Raw genomic sequence first — 25,921 nt, 5'->3', positions numbered from 1 at the left:
GGGGGGGGGGGGTGACAGGAGCCCCAGGGGGGGTCACGTGGTTGGGGTTCGGGCCTTCCAGAAGGATCGGGAAGGGGGGCGTGGCCTGGAGCGGAGCCGGCCACGCCGGAGTGGTTATAAGCGGGGTGTGGACGGAGAGCAGGGCTGGTCTGCTGGGTCATCTCTGGGATGAAGCTCTCCGGTCTCTGCTAGTGGACCAGGCAGCGGTTTGGGCTGTCTTGATCCAGTGATGTAGTGCCCCCCGTGGGTTAGCTAAGTTAGGAACGGTGGCTACCACCTTAAGTCGTTATGTGAAGTGTTACCTGTTGTGTTAGCTAATAAATAGTGTTGCCTCTAAAGTCCAGTGTGCGCCTGAATTTAACCCACTACACATACTCTAGTGGTCGTGCATTGCGCTGATAATCCCTACTCCAGGCCGGCCCCCTCGCAGCGTTCTGGAAGATATCAAGTGAAAAATTAAGCCCCCTGAGTCGTGCCTGTCACGTACGTTACCGCACCTTCACCGCTGCTTAACTGTTGGTCTATTAGGGTCGACTATACGTGGGGGGGGGGGGGGTCTTTCTTTTTATATTGTTTGGTTTTGTCGGTAAAGTCACGTAGGTAAAAAATTCAAAATAAATTAAATCACGACGTTTCGGAGGCAACACAAGCTTCCGTCTTCAGGTGGAACCGTCACAGCAAATTTACTGTATTAAATTACTGTATCATGATTTTTTACGTACGTGACTTTACCGAAAAAAACCAAAGAGTATGAATCCTTGCAGTCGCGAAAACTTCAAATCTAGTCTTTCTTTTTGTTTGTTAGACATGGCCAGGACGTGCACAGCACTGGCTCTCACATTTAATCATGCCCGTGTGATTTGTTGTACGTTCCCGTTCAAAGTGGCTCTCAATATTAGCGGCTCTGTGGTTGCTGCTGAATGATGCTGTGGTCTAATTGTTTGCACAATGGACCACCGCGATACATGCAGAGGTAGCCGCTTTGATATCCCAGCACGGCAGCTGAAACAATGAGAAAGTTTATTAATGTTCCAATCGCCTCTATTCACCTAGGCACTATCCAGACCCAAACATCTTTAGTTACCGAAATGTGACGAGACTGGGGTACATTCCCTGTGATTTGGCCATAGCCTCTGTTATCTATGAAATATTGCTAAAGTGCCTTAACAGTCATAGGGGCCTGTGAAAGTGCCTGCATAAACAATGCAATACTCCATACTCTTTGGTTCTTTCGGGAAAGTCACTTAGGTAGAAAGCAAGCTTTCTCACCTGATGACGGACGCTTGTGTTGCGCCCGAAACGTCGTGATTTATTTTCTACATACGTGACTTTACCGAAAGAACCAAAAAGTATGGATTCTTGCAGTCACGAAGGCTTCATGCAATACTCCATGCAGCTCTAATTTCGTCTCTGCAAACGCACCACGGATGCCTTTCCAAACACACCGCTGTACAAATCCATTATGCACATTCCTTTAAAACTAAAAGGTAGACTTCTTCGCCCTGGGCCAGTATAATCATATTAATACAAATTCCTGCCTCCCAAAACATTAACTCAGGGCCATGTGAATGCACGAGCAGAGTCTATTCAGGGCTGGCAGGGCTGCCCCGTGGCTGCACGCATCACACACGCACGCGCACGCGCACATACCGGGACAGATTACACGCTTGAATGAGCAGCTTGTAAGCCAGAGGCTGGCATATTTCTGTGGACTGCAGTCGAGTCGTGGGCACATACCATCGTGGGGTAGCCATGGAGAGCTTGGACATTGTTGGCGAATAAAGGAACGGAGCATGTTACATTTGATCGTAGTGGATACCTGTTGAGAGTAAATGTTCTATGCATGGTTCGCACTTTAGTGCTGCGTATTCACGTACTGCCGATGATTAAATCACCTGCAATGGGTTAAGATCTCATCAATGTGGTCTTTAAAGGGAAAATATAAACTAGGGGATGTTTATGGAAATAGCTCTTCTTCCTAGCACCTAAAAATATATTACGCATGTGCTTGTGAAGCCCTCAGATAGGAAGGGTTTTCACTTATAAATTGCTTGTCAAGTGTAATGTTTTTTCAAATCCGACATTTGGCACGGCATGTGTCAAGGCATGATGACATTTTGTGTCTGCAGATGTTTCTACGTCAGGTGTATCTTGAGAAACCAAAATACTGTACGCAACCATATTAGGATAATCAGGGTAATGTAAATCATTAAACAACAAAACACATTGCAGTGCATTGTGAAGACATAGTGATTTCATGGTTGTGTTTAAACATCTCAGAAGGTCTTGTTGGTTCTTTCGGTAAAGTCACTTTACCGAAAGAACCAAGTCACGAAAGCTTTAAATCGAAAAACAAGTAAACCCGTAAAAACAAAGTTTTTCACTATAAATCCTTTATATGCGTGGCAGCGAACTTAATATAAAGGATTTAAAAATATATTCGCATGTGGAGGACGCGGGGATCGATCCCGCGACCTTTGGCATGGGAAGCAAAGGCGCTACCAACTGCGCTACTCCGCCACGGCCTGTGGAGGGGTTACGCTCTGGGCTCTTATACTGTGACGTTCAGCCAAAGCGATGAATGAGTTATATTTGAATATATGTAAAATATTTTTATTTTGCCTAAAAAGTGTAAAATTTTGGGAATTTTTTTTCACGAACATGAATTGTCTGTCACAACGAGTCTGTGTGGAAAATGTCAGCTCGATTGGATCACGTGAAGTGGGTTAAAAAACGAGCGAAAGATTTGCACGGTCCTAAGCAAGCAAGCAAGCACGCAAGCAAGCAAGCACGCAAGCAAGCAAGCAAGCGAACTTAATATAATGGATTTAAAAATCTCAGAAGGTGCCACAGCAACGCTGATGACCAAAAGTCAAGTCGAGGACCGTAGTGAGTTTCTCCATCGTTGACTTCACCACAAACTGGTATTCATTTTATCGACCCTGGTGGGATGATGGGCTGAGTCGACCCCTCCCACCCGACCAGGAGTCAAACTCGCAAACTTTCCGATGTGCGAGCCGCTCCCTCTAGCGTCGAGTCACCCGGCCGGATTGACAGCCGTGCCGGGGGGTTACGCTGCCCGTGTGCAGGGCGAAAATACGACCACGAGCGCTCGCAACTTTGGTATCGTCCTCACGGGACCAACGATGAAGTGATAAAGATGAGTCACACAGAGGTAATGTTTGACATCGAGTCCTGTAATTGCCAATTACCAGTGCTTTATGGCCTTGGCAGCAGAGTTACAGCCTGGGCGGACACTCCATAAGCTTTGTCGGTTCCTAAGCCACAGTTTTCGCTATCTTTTACACGCTTCTCATTGATCGTGTTTGCTTCACAGCAATTGCATCTGCGATACCACCACTTTCGATTTCCACCGCCCCCCCCCCGCTCACTCACTCCCAGTGAGCTGCATAAATGCACCGCAAGTTGCTGACCACGGCAGACACGGGTATTTATGATGAACTTTGTTCATTAGAAGGTTTCAACTTGCAAAAACCCTGACCTGTGTTGATGCCGAATTGTTTTATTATAAATATGTAAAATGTAGCTTCAGCATATTAACGTTTCGTTTTACATAATGTCAAGCAAGGCCGTAATTATTATATATATTGGGGAGGACACCCCCATCCCCCAATATTCAAATATGCTCAAAATGCCCCCCCCCCAATATATTGCTATAAAATAGATTTCTGTTCATATGATTGTGGCTATGGTTGTACGTTATTAATCCCTAATCTCTTCCATTACATACAATGAAACAAGAAAAGGTAAAAAAAACAGAGCAATGTAATACAATACACTATTAGACATTATTGTCCATTCTATGTGTTAGTGAATTTTTTTATATTTTAGGCAGGAAATTCATTTTCAAATTTAGATTTTTTTTTTCTGGGGAGGGACCCCCAGACCCCCTCCATGGCTACGGCCTTGATGTCCAGATATACAAGGTGTCGTATTTATTGGCAATGGCACACATAATAATAACCACAACTATAATCTTGACTTAAAACTTTCGTGACTGCATTAATTCATCTTCTCTGGGTCTTTCGGTAAAGTCACGTAGATAGGTTCAAAGAAAATAACAATAAACTCGGACGTTTCAATCGCTAAATAAGCAGTCGCCTGATGACGATCGCTTGCGTTGCGATCGAAACGTCGTAGTTTTTTGTTATTTTCTTTGAACCTACTATATCTACGTGACTTTACCGAATTACCCAAAGAATACATTATTATAATTATACATTCTAGCCCTTTGTCAATCTGCTGGTGGGCTGAAGGTTGAATAATAGTTCTAGATTTGAAGCTTTCGTGACTGCAAGGATTCATACTCCTAGGTTTTTTCGGTAAAATCACGTAGGTGAAAATAAAGATAATAAAAAAAATAATAGAAATACAATTATAAATGAATAACAGTGTCAGACATGAAGGTTGTATGACCATATTTTATCTATCTGGTTTGCGCGCGTTGATAGAGGGGGCCCCAGGATAGATGTGAATATCACTAATGCCACTGGTACTAACTGTGGCTGGAAATCTAACTCAGGTCACCGGGTTCACAGTGCAGTGTGCGAATGACTGCACCACTACTGATGATGGTGTTGAGCCCGAAACGTCGTGATTTATTTTATTTTCTACTTACGTGACTTTACCGAAAGAACCAAAGAGTATGGATTCCTGCAGTCACGAAAGCTTCAAATCAAGATTGAACCACGACTCCCCACGGAATATCGTCAAAACATTTGATGATTTAAGGAATTGTACAATATACTGTACTCAGTATATATCCATCCATCCATATACAGAAAGTGTTTAATTAAATATACTCTATGTATATAAAATAACATTACAGCATATTAAAACGAGTACGTGTTTTTACATGGCAGACCTTCACAGATTGGTGACGTACTTTTAAATATAAAACTGTGAAACACAATCACACCAGGTTACGGTGATGTGGGGTCATGGTCAAAGAAACCCTGTCTCACGTTAACTTCATCACGTGTGAAAACATGCATTAATGTGAGGCGTGAAATGGACTAGCCGTGTGTGCTGTACTGCAGGCAGCGAGAGGGCAAATAAGGAGAGGAGAGAGAGGCGAGGAAAGTTGACAACAAGGCGATAAAATAACTTCAGCACATTTTTCACGGCGCGTGTATTGCACGTAAATTTATATTCGAATATTGAAATCAATCGCGAAAAGAACAACGCCTCTGCACTTGATTGCCCTTTGATGTTATTTTTGTTTGATCAAAACGAACAGTTGTAGACTATTCATTCGTGGCAATGTTGGATTCACGTCACATTTAGAAAGCAAAATAAATGAGCGGACAATTCGTCTTCCTTCACACATTCATTTATACTTAAACCATTTTTAAAAATGTCAAATACCATCAGCCGCACGGCCTTCTGGGGAACACACAATTTCAGCAGGATTGTTTCAAGGCAAGCAATACCCTGGACTGGTTTCATGAAAGAAAGTGTCTTATCAGCAGAGTCAAGCTTGCCGTGCGGCCGATGGGTTGCGTAAGATATTGTTTTGTTTTTTTTACGTGGAGACGGATACCTGCAGGAGACGCAATGCCCGCGTGTTTAGATTTTTTTTTACATTCTCACCGACGACGCGATTGGTTATCTGGAGTTGCGCATTTAGGAGAGATTTACCGTGAACGCACTTTCGAACATTCAATAATTCCACTTGAGAACCACAGGCTACGTGCAGCTGTCAAGGAGGGACTGTGGCCTGCACGTTGAAGCCACGGCATTTTCGCTCTCCGTTGTGGCTGTCGGAAAATTCTGAGTAGGTGTGCGGAGTGACGCAACCAAGAGGGCAAATGTAAAGTCGTGACCTAGGCATTAACGACATTGCACGTCTCGCGCGTGTGTGTGCTTGACGTGTTTTGACTTGGTGGAATAATACTGCAGAGTTGGCATGGAGTAGCTGCATCAACGACATGTGAGAAAACGATCGTTTTATGCAAGCTGATCTCAGCTCCAGATAAATAAATATCGCGGTGGCTAGGAGACGGTTACCTACCTAAATAAATATCTGGAGCAACTCAAATTGAGAGAAAAGTTCCTACTATAATAGCAACTTTTCTCTCAATTCGAGTTGCGTATTAGCACACGGACAATCGTCGCGTACGGCACAATCATCACCAACAGGAAATTATCATGGACTATATTTGTTGGACGAATTAATGAAAGTACAATGAGGCCGCAGCTATGTAATTGACGGTTGAGACAAGTGCAGTTAGCGAGAACCTATTAAGTCCATCACAACAGAACGTGCTGGACTAAGCGTGGCTAGCGCTATGTCTGGCTACTGATGAGACACTGTAAGGTCGAAACCGATTCATTTTTTGAGAACAGCTTTTTGTGTTAATTGTGTTGTCCTTCGATGAGCATGATCGTCTACGCACGGTGGCAAAAGACGTTCAACACACAAACTCACGTAAGAACGATTGTATCGGAGTGTACCTAACGTATCATTAGGTACACCACAGTTGATCGACAGTTCGTGTGTGTAGGGGTAGGGTGTGGATACTACCACCTCTGCCAGGAGCTCCTTTTAGCGGAGGCCCTTCCACGGGCAGTGGCGTGGGAAATAAGTTGCAGGGCTGGCGAGATGTTAACTTCCTCGCCTGGTATACAGGAGGTCGTGGGTTCGATCCCGACCCCGACATCTGCTGTATATTTGGAGTTTGCGTGTCTCTCATCATCATCATCACGGTGGCTAGGAGATGTTAACGACCTTGCCTGGTATACAGGAGGTCGTGGGTTTGATCCCGACCCCCGACATCTGCTATATATTTGGAGTTTGCGTGTCTCTCATCATCATCATCATGATCGCGGTGGCTAGGAGATGTTACCTACCTCGCCTGGGATACAGGAGGTCGTGGGTTCGATCCCGACTCCGACATCTGCTGTATATTTGGAGTTTGCGTGTCTCTCATCATCATCATCATCATGATCGCAGTGGCTAGGAGATGTTACCTACCTCGCCTGGGATACAGGAGGTCGTGGGTTCGATCCCGACTCCGACATCTGCTGTATATTTGGAGTTTGCGTGTCTCTCATCATCATCATCATGATCGCAGTGGCTAGGAGATGTTACCTACCTCCCCTGGGATACAGGAGGTCGTGGGATCGATCCCGACTCCGACATCTGCTGTATATTTGGAGTTTGCGTGTCTCTCATCATCATCATTATCACGGTGGCTAGGAGATGTTAACGACCTCGCCTGGGATACAGGAGGTCGTGGGTTCGATCCCGACTCCGACATCTGCTGTATATTTAGAGTTTGCGTGCCTCTCATCATCATCATCATGATTGCGGTGGCTAGGAGATGTTACCTACCTCGCCTGGTGTACAGGAGGTCGTGGGTTTGATCCCGACCCCCGACATCTGCTATATATTTGGAGTTTGCGTGTCTCTCATCATCATCACCATGATCACGGTGGCTAGGAGATGTTACCTACCTCGCCTGGGATACAGGAGGTCGTGGGTTCGATCCCGACCCCGACATCTGCTGTATATTTGGAGTTTGCACGTTCTCCCCGTGGTCGCGAAAGATTTCCCTCTGGTTTTTCTCTCCACATTTAGAATCAACGTGCGTTTAGAGGAGTTGGATTTGCTATAAAATGTCCACGCGATAAGCCACTTCGATGGGCTATCATTTGTGGCCAGGTCGCTTCTGCAAAAGAGCTACATAGCTCAGTGGGCTTTATCTGGTAAAATAAAAAATAATGTTTTATAGTTTAGTTTACTTCGTTGCCCTCTGAGTGACCTAGGTTCGCTTTCTGTATCCTCACTTTACCGCAGTTTACTGGGGTAAACTGAGTTAAAGTGTGGGGTAAACTGAGTTAAAGTGTGGGGTAAACTGAGTTAAAGTGAGGGGTAAACTGAGTTAAAGTGTGGGGTAAACTGAGTTAAAGTGTGGGGTAAACTGAGTTAAAGTGTGGGGTAAACTGAGTTAAAGTGTGGGGTAAACTGAGTTAAAGTGTGGGGTAAACTGAGTTAAAGTGTGGGGTAAACTAGAGTTAAAGTGTGGGGTAAACTAGAGTTAAAGTGTGGGGTAAACTGAGTTAAAGTGTGGGGTAAACTGAGTTAAAGTGTGGGGTAAACTGAGTTAAAGTGTGGGGTAAACTGAGTTAAAGTGTGGGGTAAACTGAGTTAAAGTGTGGGGTAAACTGAGTTAAAGTGAGGGGTAAACTGAGTTAAAGTGTGGGGTAAACTGAGTTAAAGTGTGGCGTAAACTGAGTTAAAGTGTGGGGTAAACTGAGTTAAAGTGTGGGGTAAACTGAGTTAAAGTGTGGGGTAAACTGAGTTAAAGTGTGGGGTAAACTGAGTTAAAGTGAGGGGTAAACTGAGTTAAAGTGTGGGGTAAACTGAGTTAAAGTGTGGGGTAAACTGAGTTAAAGTGTGGGGTAAACTGAGTTAAAGTGTGGGGTAAACTGAGTTAAAGTGAGGGGTAAACTGAGTTAAAGTGTGGGGTAAACTGAGTTAAAGTGTGGGGTAAACTGAGTTAAAGTGTGGGGTAAACTGAGTTAAAGTGTGGGGTAAACTGAGTTAAAGTGAGGGGTAAACTGAGTTAAAGTGTGGGGTAAACTGAGTTAAAGTGTGGGGTAAACTGAGTTAAAGTGTGGGGTAAACTGAGTTAAAGTGAGGGGTAAACTGAGTTAAAGTGTGGGGTAAACTGAGTTAAAGTGTGGGGTAAACTGAGTTAAAGTGTGTGTAACCCGCACATATTCCAAGTTGTCTAATTAGCGCCGTTGGCTATGTACGGTGCGAAAGAAGTTCAACGTACACAGAATGAGAATCATTTTTATTTAAACTGCAGGAGGAATCCAATGAGCTATGAAGCTCTTTTCCACAGATGCCCAGTATGGGCGGGTCAGCAAGTAACATACATACATACGTCTGACCAGTGTGGAAGAGTAGGCCAAGAACCCTCGAGGGGCCCTCTAGAGCTCCCTCTAGTAGAGGCCCTTTCCCCAGGACTGATGTTATCGAGCAGTTGCAGTGCTGCACCTTTACTTCTTAGCAAACGGAAGCCTCGGTCAAGTTCGGAATCAAATTAGCGTTGTTCAACTTGAATCAGAGGAATCGTAAAATACGCTTGTCACCACAAAGCCACAGCTCAACAGGCATGAATCCATGCTTATATTTACAACCATTTTTGTCGATCCACTGCTAGATGAGAGCCTCCACATGCTGCGTGGATTGTGGGGGTTTATGCGACCGAACGACAGCACGCTGGTCAGTATGGGTTCGTGAAGGTGTGGAGCGTAGCCACAGGAGCATAGAAGCACAGTACAATAACGGATGTTGCCATCTGCTGCTCACTGCAGAGCTGGGCAGCCATCTGTGACTACCTTGTTGTGCATGATGTTGACCCATTCAAGCACTACCCAGGCTCAATCAAACCTGCTTAGTTTCTGAGACCTGGCAAGATGGGGTTCATCCCGGGAGAATGTTCAAGCGATAACAGCCAAACCATTATAGAATGTCAAAGACGCATACTCTCCGGTAGCAGCACAAAACATACATTGTGGACATGGGCATGTCAGAGTACAATTCTGTAGTTTACCATTGTGTCTTTTGCAGAGGAAGTCTTGTGGAATGCATACATTCCAGACCGAAAAGAGATGCAAATGCCTTCAGAATACGATACGCTGCTTACATTCTGGACAGCATAATAGCCGGACTGACAATGCAAACCGGGTCACGTGGACTGCCACTGCATGTCAGCGCCAAAGCTTCGAACTCTCCAAAACATTGTACGGCCATGAAAAACAAGAATCAGCTTTACCCTCTCTGGCAATCAAGCAGGTGTTAAGTTGTTCAAGCGCCAAATAGATACATTTTGCAGGGAATCAAGTCTGCATGAACAACACGTACTTGTGGTGAACATTCAAACAAACATGCTCTGATAATTAAATATACGCATTTTCTTTGAAACTGATTGGCCTACACCAGGTTAATGCAGACTTGATTCCTTGAAAGATTGTGTCTATTTGGTGTTTGAACAAATTGACACCTGCTTGATTGCCAGAGAGGGTAAAACCTATTCTTATTTTTCATACTATTAGCATGGCAACAAAGGTCCCATGGTATAGATTGCACGACTGTCACTTTACCTCTGAGATGCCTTTAAAATTACCCCTCTGGTCAACAGAGGAGCATTTCACCACCCGCTCTGCAAATGGCTATTTCCATTGCATGGCAGTCAACATTTTAATTATCGGAGCTGGAATTTATCCAAATTAAGTTAAATAACAAACAGAAAGTGATGTTTTTTATGGGTGCAATCGTTGCCGATTTGGCTGAAAACGTCAACTCGCTGCACTCGAGAATTCGGGTGACTTACAGGCGCCTCGCTGGATTCGAACCCAGAATCTCAGCGGTGCCAGCTCAGCAATCTTGATCTCTGACCCACCCGGCCATCTCAAAGACCCACGACAAACAAAATACCAGTGCTTCACCACATACGTCAATTATTTGCTGTATTCTTAAGTACGTCATTTGCGTTTTGCAGAGCTGGGAGTAGATTGGTTGCATGAAGCGGTCGTCCCATGCAGTCACTGGTGACTGGGCTTAGACCATCGTCCTCCCAAGACTTGATACAAACACATTTCAGTTATAAGTGGCTGCTGCCACGATTGCAAAACCATGCTCTCAGTGGTGCTGGCTCAGCTCTCTAACACAGCTTTACCTCCGTGAGTCACCCAGCCACTTCTACGCATTTTTGTTGTTGAGGTTATTCACGGGAAATCTGCCCACCCGTTTGTCCACCTGCCAGTCCGAGGACACTGCACAAATACGCACAAAAACTACAAAATCCCTGAATCATTCGCAATGAAACTCAACATCCGAGCAACAGTCCCCAATGCCCAAGTCTGCGTATATTACACTGGTCTACAATTTGTTAGACGTCGTCTGCTTCAGAGATGAAACGTGCTGTCTATTATGGATTTTGATGTGCTGAATTCAAATATGACAATTAAAACAACTGTTTGGCTACTGTTCCCAAGATATTAAAGTTTTTTACATTTTACGTCTGTGTATATTGTGTAGACAGAGTTTTACTCATATATTGTAAACCTAGGTCTTGTCACGTGCTTATGGTTGCTTTACATGATAACATGTCACCTGCGCTGTTCATGTAACACTTTAAAAATCAGCAAAAGGGTTATATAAATAAAATGTATTATGAAACAAAAAGCTAAAAACTATTATGTATATATAAGTACATAGTCTAGTTCGTATTTAGTGTCTACTCGGCGCTTCTTGGCTTGTCTCTTGCATTCATCAAATGGAGCATCTCTTGTCACTGTCCAGCAATAGTCTGCAAGCATTGATGGGCTCCATTTGCCCTGATAACGTTTCTCCATCGTTGCAATGTCCTCGTGAAATCGCTCGCCATGCTCGTCGCTCACTGCTCTGCAGTTCGGTGGGAAAAAAATCTAGATGAGAATGCAAATGTTTTATCTTAAGTGACATGTTGCTACCAAGGCTTTTGTATGCCTTGAGGTTTTCCACCAACTCTCTGTAGTTGTCTGCCTTGTTGTTTCCGAGAAATATGTGTTGCAACTAACTGGAAGGCTTTCCATGCCGTCTTTTTCTTGCCACGCAGTGAACTGTCAAATGCATCATCTCGAAGAAGTTCACGAATCTGAAGACCAACAAAGACACCTTCCTTTGTCTTAGCTTCACTTAACCTTGGACATTTTCCATGGAGGTACTTGAAAGCTGCTTGTGTTTTGTCCACAGCTTTGACAAAGTTCCTCATCAGACCCAGATTGATGTGTAAGGGTGGTAACAAAATCGTCCTTGATTCAACAAGTGGTGGATGCTGAACACTTCCTCCCAGGCTCCAATGACTGTCGGAGTGGCCAATCTATCTTGATGTAGTGGGAATCTCTCGCACGACTATCCCATTCGCAGGGAAAACAGCAGCAGTACTTTGTGTATCCAGTCTGCAGACCAAGCAAAAGAGCAACAACAATTACCAAAGCTGCCACTGATGTTGGTCATAGTTTATGCACCTCAAAAATTGTTTCATGTTGTCACAGGTTTCCTTCATATGGACTGCATGACTAACCGGAATTGATAGCAAAACATTGCCATTATGCAGCCAAACAGCTTTAAGACTCGTCTTCAATGAATCAATGAACAGTCTCCACTCATCTGGATTATGAACAATGTTGATGGATGCCATCACATCATCGATGTTGTGCAGGCTACAGGATCACCTTCCATGAAGAAGAATGGGACAAGATCCTTTTGATGGTCACAGAACATGGAAACCCTAACATCACTTGCAAGGAGATTCCACTGCTGCAGTCAGGAGCCCAACAGCTCTGCCTTACTCTTGGGTAGTTCCAAAACCCTGACAAGGTCTTTCAGTTCACCTTGTGTTATGAGGTGTGGTTCACAGGAGGAGGATGCGAGAAAATCTGGGTCATGTGACCTTGATGGTTCAGGACCAGAAGATTCATCCTCTTCCTCGTCTGACTCAAGTGAGAATGATTCTGGTGCATCAGGAACCGGCAGTCCTTCTTCGTGGGGTGCTGGCCGTATAGCTGATGGAATGTCTGGATAGTGCACAGTCCACTTTTTCTTCTTTGACACACCTTTCCCAACTGGAGGCGCCATGCAGAAGTGAATTGCTGATATGATAGGTTGGCTCTATCCAAATAATTGGCACTGCAAAAGGCATACATTTCCTTTTCCTGTTCAGCCACTGGCGAAGATTTGTTGCACAAGTATTGCAGCATATGTGCAGGGTCCCCACATCTTGTCATGATCTCCAATTTTTCAAACAAAATAAAGGTGATAGGCTTTCTTAACCATAGTGGTTATACTACGCTTTTGTGATGCAAAAGTCATTTCACCACAAACATAGCAGAAGTGATCTGCTTTGTTCACACAAGTACGAAGCATCTCTGCTTACTTTGGCTTCACAGAAATGTGTCCCTTTGCAAAATCAAACACTGACAAATAAGAGAGCACGACACTGTATGATTTATAGAGCTGATATAGGGCAATTTGTTCAGTAGAGGGATGTAAGCCTAGTTATGATTGCATCATCCATGACTTCAAGGAATAACATGATGCAATTAATATCATGTATGATGCAATACCAGGTTCAGATTGCATCATTCATTGGTTTGCTCAAAAAGCAAGTACTGTCCAAACCCAGTAATAGATTTATACTGGTAGGAACCTCCTGGTTACACCAGCCAACAGCGGATTATTGTGTCCGTCCGTCCGTCGTGCATCCAAAAATGGGAGGGGTGGGGCTGGGTGGAGAGGGGAGGGTGGGGAGGGGCTGGGTGGGGAGGTTGGGGAGGGGCTGGGTGGGGGGGGCTGGTCACCCCGTGGTGCCCTTATAAAACTCAACGTTTAACCTACTCACGCCGGCTTGTGCCCGCCCTCACAGTCGGACATATTTGCGGAATACACCACGCCGCCGTTGACCCTGGCCATTGATCGATCAACCCAACGTTCCTACCAGCTCCCTCCGCAGGAATATGTTTCATAGATCCAGTCAAAGATGTATTTTAGTCATTTCTGGTTTAAATTGAGATCCCTTCCCTTTATAACTCACTTATCCTCCGCCATTCCCAAGTCAAGGGTCGTATATACTGACCCAGTAGCATATCTTGCGAACTAGAACCAATCAACAATTTTATACATCATTTTCTTTCCACAGTGACCCAGAATTAGTAAAGTTGGACTGCATTTATTTCGGAAGCATTTTGGCTGTAGACCAGTGTTATTTGTGGCGCAATTAGCAACAAAATGCTCGAGGAGAGTGTTACTTATGAAAAACAATTATTTACGCTGTTTACCAGTGTGATTTATACATGTGCATTACTACTAAAATTGGATTAGCAGCTCAATAGACTGGCCTGCCAGCTTGTTTATTATTCATATCTGTGAGGTGGTTCGGAGATTCTTAATGTGATCCATGCAGATATTTTTTTCTGCACTGAGTTGTATCACCCCACACGCGAGGGGGGTTTCCTCTCAAACACAAACATGCCAATGCTGAACCCACCTGTAAGATAGTCTTTAGATGCAGTAGGCTACTCAGCGCAAACGGTATTTACCACTTTAGTACCGTTTTTAATTAAAGATGATTATCTAATATTGCATAGACGCTGTCTTCCCGACAGACCTGTTCTTCACCTGAGGACGGCTGCTTGCGTTGTGGCCGAAACGTCGTGAGAATTATTTTATAATGTTTTATTTTTATTATTTTATTATTTCCCTTCTACGTGACTTTACTGAAAGAACCAAGAAGATGAATCCCTGCAGTCATGAAAGCTTTAAATCGAAATTTAATACTGCATACATTGTTAAGTCTATCAATGACTGAATTCTCAGGATTATAGGATGTTCCAGAAAGTTAGACACATCACAAACGTGTGTGCTTATAGTTCATAACGTTATACAAATCCGACCACAGGCACACGTGACCTACAATACTGAATTTATATATTGGGGGGCAAAAGTATTCTTTGTAACCTTGGAGAATGTGATAACGACTTGCTAGCCAAGGAGATACAAATGAATTATTTGCAACAAACCTTTTTTGCAATTAAATGCACGTAGTGCACTTTATAGCAGAAGGGATGACGGCACAAGCCCTTAGCAAGAGACCTTCCACTTAATTGCAATTCCGTGGAAAAAGTAGGTCACCATGTGCTGGAGTCTTGACCAAATTATTCACTGGGCAATTCATGGATGCTAATAATAATGATTGTCAATGAAGGGAAAAATAACAGCGGCTTCCTTACAAACGAGCTTAACGCAGCCTAACGTAAACACTTTATATTGGGAACGTAAATAAAAGACATAAACCAGACTGTCTGTAAAGCAAGTAATATACTGCCTAATTAATGTAGCAAGCCTATGAGGCAAAGGGTCTTTCTTACCAACGAGCTGTGTTCGGCCTAATGAAGCATTCCACCATGGAAAAATTCAATACGGCACACGGACCTTCTTGTAAAGTGCCCTCACGGTGTAACGTGATAACTCTGTGGTGGACCAAATGATTCATCTTCTTGGTTCTTTCGGTAAAGTTGCGTTGTGGCCGAAACGTCGTGAGAATTATTTTATCATGTTATATTTTTATAAATGTATTACTTCCCTTCTACGTGACTTTACCGAAAGAACCAAGAAGATGAATCCCTGCAGTCACGAAAGCTTTCAATCGAAATTGGACCAAATGATGTCACTGCATACATTGTATGTTAGGTACACTCAGATACAGGGACTCCTCTACTTTGGAACGAGTTAGGTTCCAGAGGTCTGTTTGTAAGTCGATTTGTTCTCAAGTCCAACTTTACTCCTGTCGATTCCAAACTTGTTGTACGGCGTCTACGCTAGACACGGGGAATGGCTTTACAAGTTGTATAATCTCCTGTAGATGTTGACGCCACTGGTTCTTCATGTTCTGCAGATGTAGATGCCACTGGTTCTTCACGTTCTGCAGATGTAGATGCCACTGGTTCTTCATGTTATGCAGATGTAGATGCCACTGGTTCTTCATGTTCTGCAGATGTAGATGCCACTGGTTCTTCATGTTCTGCAGATGTAGATGCTACTGGTTCTTCATGTTCTGCAGATGGAGATGCCACTGGTGCTTCATGTTCTGCAGATGTAGATGCCATTGGTTCTTCACGTTCTGCAGATGTAGATGCCACCACCGCCATCTATTTGCGCGGCGGTTGAACTTACGACTCTCGGTCCGAACAGGCAACTCGACATACGGACAGGTTTCTTCGTATCTCTGCAAGTTCGTAAGTCGAATGTTCATAAGTAGAAGTGTCCCTGTATAATCGTTCTTCCGTGAGTATGTATGCATGTTGAACTTTTTTCACACCGTACGTAGCAAACCGTGCTAATCTAAGGTGCGGGGAAGGATAACAAACGAAACACACAAAAAGCAGTTATAAAGAAATGCGTTTTCATTCTAGATTGCGTGACTATGTGACACACGAAGGTTTTGACGTGAATCACGTATTTAAACAAAAATAGAAACACAACGCAGTTTCATGAAGAATTCAGTGGTAACCCCAGCCATGAATTACAATTGTACGAACGAGCGCACGCACGAGCCTAAGAACAAACCACCTGGAGCTCGTTTGACCCCCACACACCGCACATGCTAAGCAGCTGTTGAGCTTGGAAAGTCCTTGGATAGGTGACCGCCGCGCACAAAAAGCCGGTGAGTTCGGCAAATCATCGCCAACCAGCACGGACCAGCGCGGTGAAGTATAGTCAAGTAACAATCAGCGTATGAATGGCGCGAGGGAGGCCCTCATCCAGCAGTGGATTGACTAAATGGGCTGTGCATGTTCGTACCGTGCTTTCACGAGAACGTGTACTAGAGCATGTACGCATGCGTGACCTCGACATGCACCTAGCCTGGCATAGGTGCTGTGGTGATTGTCACCACAACGTCACGGCTGTTCTCTCCAATGTCCACGTGCGCATGAGTACACGACAGACACGTGGGTGTGTGTCTGTGCCTGCGTGAGCGGGGAGCGGTGGCGTAGTGCTTAGCGCTACGCTGCGCTACGAACCCGGCGAACCCGGGTTCCATTCCCGCTCACGGCCACCAACACCGGTGACGATTATCTGAACCAATCATGGGCCTCCCCTAGGTCGACTCAGCCTCAAATGAGTACCTGGTGCGGTGTGTAAACATCGCCACTGGGGAGACCGTTCCGGCCTTCATAGGTGCTCGCTAACAGCACTTGCCCCTGCATTATGTTAAGGCTACACGGGGGACCTTTGTCTTTGGCTTGTGCCTACATTAGTGGGGAGCAGTGGCGCTGCGGTTAACGTGAGAGTTCAATTCCCAGCCACGGCCAACATCAGCGAAAAATGTATCCACGTATGAACCGGTCCTGGACTTCCCCTAGGTCGACTCAACCTCAAATGAGTAACACGTGCGGTGTGCAAGCGTCACACATGGCAAGACAAAGGTGGTCGGACGTGGTACCAGTGACACAACCCTTCTCGTGCACCATCACAGCACTTGCCCGAGCAGCCTATGCAGGCTACAGATTGGGGGGCAGGGGGGATCGTTGTCTTTTGCTTCTGCGTATGTAGGCTGCCCTTGTTCTGCCTGTGCCTTTGCCGATGTCCGTGCGTGCATGCATCCTCGGTCCTCCGCGGCGGCCGTAAGCTGAGCCGGGCTTGAATAATGGCAGCATTGTTCGCTGTTCCAGCATCGTCGGCCCGGTAACCATCGCGATTTGGGGGGGGGGGAGGAGAGAGAATGCAGCGCTCCGGCGCGTGAATTATACATTTAGCACATGTGGTGGGTCATGCGTCCCTCTTCCACCACCACCCAGTCAGCTAGCACCCCCCCCCCCCCCGGTGTGCCCACGGAGAGTGGCAACCCGCTTGTCCAGAGGCCGGCGATGGACACGGCAACCTGCTCTCTCGATTGAACCACGGGTAGCCCGCGAACCATCAGATGCGTGCATAAGAGAGAGGTTTTTTTTTTGGGGGGGGGGGGGAGGTAGTTAGGTCGCGTGGATATATAAATGTGTCGTCGCAACCCGCCACCACCCGACACGGCCAGCTAGTGAGGGTTTGTCGCGGAAACAAAGCGTGCCAGTTCGTTACACCAGTTCAGCACTCCGTCGCGGTTGGAGGGTAAAGCAGTTCTCGAATCGTGAATGTTGTGGATTAACTCTCCAACACACCGGTGTGCTGTACTAGTGAAGTATTTGAATGACGGCAGGAAACTCCTTGACGGGTAACACACTTTTTATTAAATCTTGACTTGTCACTATACAACGAGTGGTCTCTATTCATCGGACTACACACACTTCACTCGACACGTGTAGTTACTATTCCTCCGGCTACACACACTTCACTTGACTCGTGTAGCTTCTATTCCTCTGGCTACACACACTTCACTTGACCCCGTAACGTCCGTGGAGCCTACAGGCCCACCCCAGCTTGGGCGTGGGCCACAACCTCTGAGTCCCACGAGCCGGCCCTCTCACGGACGTTCGGCCCCGGGTCCCAGGGTAACGCCTCCTCCTCCGTCTTCAGTCTTCGCTGGTACTCCCTCCCCGTGCGCCTGTGCGCATCCCCTTATATAGTCCCCGCTCACGGGAGACGGAGTGTATGCGGACCTCGACGTGAGCATCGCTCCTTAGTTGACCAATCACGACGCGCTGTTCCTACGATCCGTTTTCCCCAGCGCGTGTTACCACTACACAACCAATCACGCCGCGCTGCCACACGATCACTCCCTCTCAAGCGCGTCACCGGCACACAGCCAATCACTACCACATAACCCATGACCCCGTGCTGACCCCTGATCCTTCACCGTCAGCGCGCGTCACCAACACACACAGCCAATCACTACGCGCTGACACACGATCCCTACCCCAGCGCGTATCACCACTACACTAGTAACGAATTGGCACGTTCTGCTTCGGTGGCAAACCTTACTAAATGGCTGTGTCGGGTGGTGGTGGGTTTAACGACACAGATTTGAAGCTTTCGTGACTGCAAGGATTCATACTCTTAGGTTTTTTCGGTGAAGTCACGTAGGTTAAAAAATAATCACAATTTATTTAATTGCATTATTTTTCATTTATTATTATTTTATGATGATTATTTTTTTACCTACGTGACTTTACCGAAAAAACCTAAGAGTATTTAACGACACATTTATATTTACGTGCTCTAACCAAAAAAACATCTTCTATTGATAATATTGGTCGCGAAAGTCTCCGTTTCAGACACGTTGATCTGCGTGTGTCCGTCCGTCAGGGATGGTATGAATTTGGGGTCTAAAATGCTTGTGTTTCTCTAAATCTTCCTCACTTTATAATACCAAGTATCAACTTGTGATGTGTCGCCAAGATCATAGTGTGTCATGATCGATCCACTGCTGGATGAATGCTTCCCCGTGTCATCCCCATCCCTCATGGTCGTGTGATACTGCGACCTGTTTGTCAACAACGAGCGGAGCGCCGGGTGGCTAAAGCACAGCGAGTTGGCACAGTAGGGGGCACAGTGCATCAGCCAGTCGTCTCGGTCATCTCAGTCAGTCGTCTCAGTCAGTCGACCCGTGGCACCTGCTGGGTCTGCTCCGTGACCTCATGCCAGCGGGCGTTCGACACTTCACGTGGCCTCAACGTGCACCTAGCCTGGCACAAGCGTCGTGGTGACGGCACCGCCACTTAGTAAAGAATGGCGGTTGTTGTTGTTGTTGGTCTTGCTCCTGGACATGAGCTGAACTCATCGCTTGCACACCGTGGCGATTGTCCTCTTGGGCACGCATTCTTCTTGGCTGCTATTCCAGTAACAGTCTCGTCCATCAGCCATCATTTTTCTTCTCATGATGTGCCATTCCGAGGTTCTCCTATATTTTCTTCGCAGTCAATACGATGTGCCTAACTTGCGTAAATTATTCAGTCAATGTGTTTCCCATTATGTACCTTAGTGTAGACAAGTGTGTATGTATGTTGAACTTATTTCGCACCGTGCGTAGCCAACCATGCCAATGGGAGGTACGGGGGAAGGACAACAATCTTAACACAAAAAGTAGTTCGAAAGAAATTCGTTTTCAATCTAGATTTTTTTTAAATGCCATGCATGCACCTTTTGCACGCTTCTTGGTGCACCTTTCAGCTCTTGCTCCGATCCACGGAACACTTGGCAGTGAGCTGATTTCATAGCTCCATCTCCGCGGTGGGGAAAAAACCACTCCGACTGTCACTCTGTCTTTGGTACGAATTGGAGGACCTCGCTAATACCCGTGCCTTGAGGACAAGGAGATGGCATTCAGAGACACGCACAGATGTTTTTCATAAACCCATTTGTTGCGCCGCCGCCTACTGACCACTTAAGAGGCCGTCAGTGACTGGGAGTTTCACAAATCTGTGTGATCCACCCAAGGTCGTAATTATAATATATATTGGACACACACACACAGCCCCCCCCCCCAATATTTAAATATGCTCAAAATGTCCCCCCCAATATATTGCTATAAAAAAATTGCTATGTAAATTAAAACAACAATTTGCTAAACCTTGGCCACAATATATGGACTTGTCTTCATATAAATCAATGCATAGATGTCTGTTTATATGATTGTGGTTATGGTTGTACTTTATTAATCCCTAATCTCTACCATTACATACAATGAAACAAGAAATGTTAAAAAAGTTAAAACAGAGCAATGTAATACAATACACTATTAGACATTATTGTAAAAAATAAATAAGAAGTCCATTCCATGTGTTAGTGAATTTTTTTCATATTTTAGGCAGAAAATTAGTTTAAAAATTTCGATATTTTTCTGGGTTGGGACCCCCAGACACCCTGGAAGATTTGGTCCCCCCCAATGTTGACTCCATGGCTACGGCCTTGGATCCACCAACCTCTTGTGTACGAAGCTTTGACTCACAGGGGTGCGCCACCATGCCCCGCTCAACATAATGCTCAGATGCAATGAATATATGCAAAGAATGTGCACTGACAGAGAGCTAGCCGAGGTCACCAGAATTTCCACAGCGTAAGGTGAGGTACAGCTCTCCAATGCCTTCTGCTCACAGCTGGCACGAGGGCTTCCACCAGACGGAGCCCGAGAGAACCCCTCTCCAAGGGATTTTGGCCTACTCTTCCGTGGTGGCAGCTAGATAGCTTCGAAGAGTTTGGAGTGCCCACACTCTACCCCAACTATCACAACCAACTCACGGCAGGGTAGACATTTTGACTGCTGGGTGAACAGAGGCGGTGATGAAGTGTTAACTACCTCGCCTGGTATACAGAAGGTCGGGGATTCGATGCCTGGGAGTTTGGGATGAGCCAAAAGTGTATCCGACACCTCATTAATGCAATTGCTTTCCTTTAGAGCGCAGTCATCAGTGGCTGGGTTAAGACGATCCGACCAGCTATACAGCACGTCGTATATGAGACGCCACGGTGGCGAGATGTTATCTCCCTCGCCTGGTATACAGGAGGTCGTGGGTTCAATCCCGAGCCTGAATCCTGTATATTTGGAGCTTGCGCGTTCTCCCCGTGGTCACGTGGATATTTCTCCAGGTCCTCCGGGTTTTCCCCTCCACATTTACAAACAACGCGTTTAGAGTATTTGTCTGCTATAAATGTCCACGTTATGATAAGCTGCTTCCTAGAGCTATCATTTGTGGCCAGGTCGACTTACCTGGTAAAACAACAAAAATAGTTTAGTGTAACTGCCGCACGGGAGATCGAATCGGAGCTCCTCTAGAGCAGTGCTCTTCACTAGGTTTCAAAGGGGGATGGGGGGGGCATTTTTGCGTCAGTGTGAGGACCACCACACCATTTGAAACCATTGGGGGTTGCACAGCACGATGGGGTTGTAATTACTGACGAAACGTCGTACTCGAATTTTAAATGTTGTGGGTTTAATCTCCAACACACAACCGGTGTGCTGAACTGGTAATGAATTGGCGTGTTCTGTTTACGTGACAAACCTTACTAGTTGGCTGTGTCGGGTGGTGGCGGGTTTAACGACGCATTTATATTTACGCGATCTTACCCAAAAGCCTCAATTATGCAGTGCGCTCAGCATCTCATCACACAACGACGTTATCGAACCTACATTTCACAACGCGTTAGCCCAGAGACACACAGAGAGGCAAGGAGACAACGAAACACAATCCTTACCCCACCCTCCCTCCCGCATTCCGTCTCAGTGTTTTTCGTGGCCGTGTTAATTTACACCTCCGGATGGAGACAGCGCAGAGAAGATTGCGGCTGTGTCACTCGGCAGCGATTGCTAATTATCGCCTTAGCACGGGTTCAAGGGAGTTTCTTGGCTCGCAAATTAACGCCGACAGCCACTTAGGACCGTGGCAGCAAAGTCGGAATGGCCACAAGGCACTGAACTGTCCGTGCTGAACACAATGAATCACTTTCAATTAGTGTCCGAGCAAATTAGCGCCGTCCACCCTTTCAAGTGATTTCGGTGGTCAGTCTGTTACGGAGATTAATAGAGGATACGTTATGAATTAATGGGATTTAAAAGGTTTATCAAATAATTATCATTGTCACTTTAGAAGGCGTTTCCTTGTAGATATCTGGCAGAGGCTCCCTATCAGCTCAGCGCAGATCTTTTAACCGTGGCATGGATTTCAGTGAGAGGTTGGATGAGTCATTTCCACTGAATCAAATGCCTCTTTATAGTCTACACAAGCTCGCCAATATATTTGATTTTTTTCAATCATCGTATTGCTCGCATGAATATTATCCTTCGTAGAGAAACCTGTTCTATGATCTCTCTCTCTCTGTTTGCTTAATAAAAAGTATAAAATACGCGATCAAACTATTTTAAAGATGGACCATTAGATTGCGATTTCACGAATAAATATAAAATGCTTACGATACTTATTCCCACAATACTTATTCCCACAGTTGTTTCTTGCTGTGGTTGTCCCACCTGATGACGGACGCTTGTGTTGCGCCCGAAACGTCGTAATTTATTTTATTTTATACCTACGTGAATTTACCGAAAGAGCCAAAGAGTATTCAAAAACAAGTTGCCTTAACATACTTTGCAGTGCGTCCACGAATATCAGTGTTTGAACACTCTGTGAAAGGTATAATTGTTGTTGTTGTTGCTGCTACTGTGCTTCAAAAACCCCTAAAAATGTAATTTTTGTCGGTATCTTTACCGAAATATCAAAGTACCCTTGTCAAACAACAAACTTTCATGAAACCCTTTTCATTCATAGATAATAGTTTGGGCCAATTAAGTATATTGCTGACAAAACCACACCTACGCATTGGGACACAGTGGGAGGTAATTTAAACGAAACAAAAAAAAACTATTAAACTTAGTTTTTTTATTTTACCAGGTAAGGCCCACTGAGCTATTTTTCAAGAAGCGACCTTGCCACGGATGAAGTGGCTTATCATGGCGATATTCATCGCAGCCAAATACTCGAAACTCATATTTTTTCTAATGTGGAGGGAAAAACTGGAGGACCTGGAAAAAAATCCACACGACCACGGGGAGAACATGCAAACTCACAATATACAGCAGGCGTCAGGGTCGGGGTCGAACTCACGACCTCCTGTATACCAGGTGAGGTAGTTAACATCTCGCAACCGCGGCAGTGGACCAGTATTGTGCTAATATGCATGGTAATTATAATGCCCATGGTAATTTTTCCTGTATTGGATCCAAATTCTTGCTTTTATGATGACCGTACGAGAGCCAGCCGAGTGCCTTCGCAGTAGTGAGCCGCTCGCAGTCCAAAGGTTGAGAGTTACATTTTGGTTTGGGGTTAACTCAGCACATCATCCCCCCAGGGTCCATAAAATAGGTACGTCTTTGTGTGAAAGTCAACAGTGGTTGTCCCATGGAGAGAACACTGGCACCAAGGCTGTAAACGAGATAATTTGAGCAAGAAATAATTTAGATTTCGGCTTTGTTCTACGTTGTAATGTCATGTTAATTTGGCGCTTATAATAATTTATGCAAATATGTTCAGTGTTATTTAACTCTGCAGGCTGGTAGTTGATCTGTTTGCCTCGGGGGTGACAGATTTGCAATCGTTCAGCCGTTCAAATCTAACCTCCACCTTCCAAGGCATTCGCACAGCGTGCAATTGGTTGGTATGTGGATGCTAGAGACCATTTGAATCAGAGTTTCTAAATAATGGGGTCTGAGAAGCTCTGTGTTCTATATTCCGATTAGTCCAATCACGTGGTGCTGTGGCTATAGTTACTCAAATTACAATTTGAAGGTTGCAAGTGGGAAAGTGATTTCTCCGATGGTTTTTAAGGTTGTTCCGAATTATGTCCGAAGTTTTGTTCCATGTGCTGGGAGATTCCTCAGGAACGGAATTCATTTAGAGTGTTTGGCTGCTATACATTTCCACATGATAAGCCACTTTGTTGAGGTATCATTTGTGGCCAGGTCGCTTCTGAAAAAGAGCTATACAGCTCAATGGGCCTCACCTGGTGAACTTAAAAGTTCCGTGTAAGTTTCATTATTCATTAATTTTTAGTGATTTGCCTGCCTTTCCTATACTTTGCGCTACTATAGCTTTTGCATTGTTTGTTGTAAATTTCTGACCTGCCCCTGTTGGACATGCGTGAAAAGTGCTTCATAGCTCATCAGATTTCTCCAGGATAAGTAAAGATTCTGATTGAGTTCATATTTATTTTCTAGGTTTATGAGTGTCACAAATCCATGTTGTACACCAACCGTTGCCTTCAAAGCAATGGATTACATGTATGTGTCATCAGACCCGGCGGAATGGTTGTGCGTGTGTGTTATTGTGTGTGTGTGTTATTGTGCGTGTTTATGCATGTGTATAATGGGGAGTTGTAGTGTACCGGTTAGTACGCTGCGCTACGAACCTGGTGCCCCAAGTTCGATTTCCACTCACGGTCCAACACCAGTGACGATTATCTGAATCGGTATCTGGGCCTCCCCTAGGTCGACTCGGCCTCAAATGCGTACCTAGTGCGGCGTAAAAGCATTGCCACGAGGGAGACATCGGCGGCCGGGTGCGGTGTTGGCCACCCATCTTCTCGTGGGCCATAGGTGCTCGCTAACAGCACTTAGACCAACAGTCTGTCGAGGCGATACGACGAGGGATCTTTGTTTTTGTGTGTGCGTGCATGTCTCTCATAAGCCTCCCAATGTCGCTCTGGCAGAGGCTCTCCTTGCACGGCAAGGACATGTAGGTCGTAGCAGTAAGCATTATGATAATGTAATACTCCTTCCCGCCATCAGCAATATTGAGCTCGTGCACGTGCGCCCGTGTCTGGTGTAATTACGAGCTCCGGAATTGTATGCGCCTTGTACGAGTAATCAGAATCCTGGATGTTCAACCGCGTGGGCTAAAACTTTGTCCACGAGATAAGGAATGGCTGCCAAGTTTTGTTTAAGACTGTGTTAAGAGCCGGTGTTGAAAGAGCACGATTTTTTAAGAAACATCACTTTTATTATATTTTGTTTTCCATTTAGGGTTCTATAACCTCTATCATTTGTACGACTTCGGTGCACTTCTCTGTCGTGGGGATTTTAAAAAAGATTGTCCTGGTATTTTCCCAAAGGTGAGCGTCAATTCCAACTACGCATCATCTGCTTCACATCCTATAAAAGCGCCGACCGCTCAAAGAGAATGCTTTTCAAAACCATTGGTAGGTCGCTGCGTTTTTTTTCAAATTCAGTCGATGGATTCAAAATCAACTCCTCACTTTTGCCAAGACCTCGTCTCTGCTTTGCACGTGGTCTTATATTGAACTTGTGTTTGTGTATCTTTGCGGTCGTTCCGAGATGCGTGCAGATTTTGCTGTACGGCTCTCCGACTCGTTTTAGGGTTTGCTCTGCGGGTGTTTTTTTGGACTGGACATTTGTGAGAAAGAGCTTTATAGCTCATCGGATTCCACCAGTACAAATGCATATTCTGATTCTGGTGTTGGTCTCTTGTTGCTTAGCAACACATGATACAACCTGCAGCCACAACGGATATTTATTACCAGGTATTCATAATTGTAAGCTCAACGTTGAACTTACTCTTTGTTATAGAAGCATTGTTTTGGGGGGGGAGTGGGGGAAGAGGGGGGGGGTGGGGGGAGTGGGGGATGAGGGGGGTGGGGGGAGTAAGGGATGAGGGGTGGGGGTAGGGGGGATGAGGGGGGGGGTCCCTGCATGTGAGTGCTGTTGAATCCTTGCGACGGGCCGGAGGTTAAATGCCTGGGCGTACGGAGAGGCGAACCTTTGAAAGGGGCCTCATTGTGCGAAGGCTTTCGTGCGTGATGTCATCCCCGGAGTATGACATCACAGATGAAAAGCTCACTGAGGTGGAGGACCTTCAGCGTGCACCGCAGCGCGCAGCTTGACGGACTGTGGCCTCCTTTCATGAT

General features: G+C 45.4%; 1 protein-coding gene and 1 non-coding gene across 2 annotated transcripts in view; one reads left to right on the top strand and one right to left on the bottom strand.

Annotated features, from left to right (window-relative positions):
• VEPH1 (ventricular zone expressed PH domain containing 1) overlaps positions 1-25,921 on the top strand; it is a 187,999-nt gene that overhangs the window by 6,249 nt on the left and 155,829 nt on the right. The gene's annotated exons all lie outside the window — the stretch shown is intronic.
• TRNAG-CCC (transfer RNA glycine (anticodon CCC)) lies at positions 2,448-2,520 on the bottom strand. Its single transcript has one exon. It is a non-coding gene; the product is annotated as a tRNA-Gly (tRNA).

Source organism: Lampetra planeri, chromosome 28 (genome assembly GCF_965212315.1).
Source record: "Lampetra planeri chromosome 28, kcLamPlan1.2.h2, whole genome shotgun sequence".
NCBI classification, from domain to species: Eukaryota; Metazoa; Chordata; class Hyperoartia; order Petromyzontiformes; family Petromyzontidae; genus Lampetra; species Lampetra planeri.
This window is presented reverse-complemented; position numbering and strand designations above follow the sequence as displayed.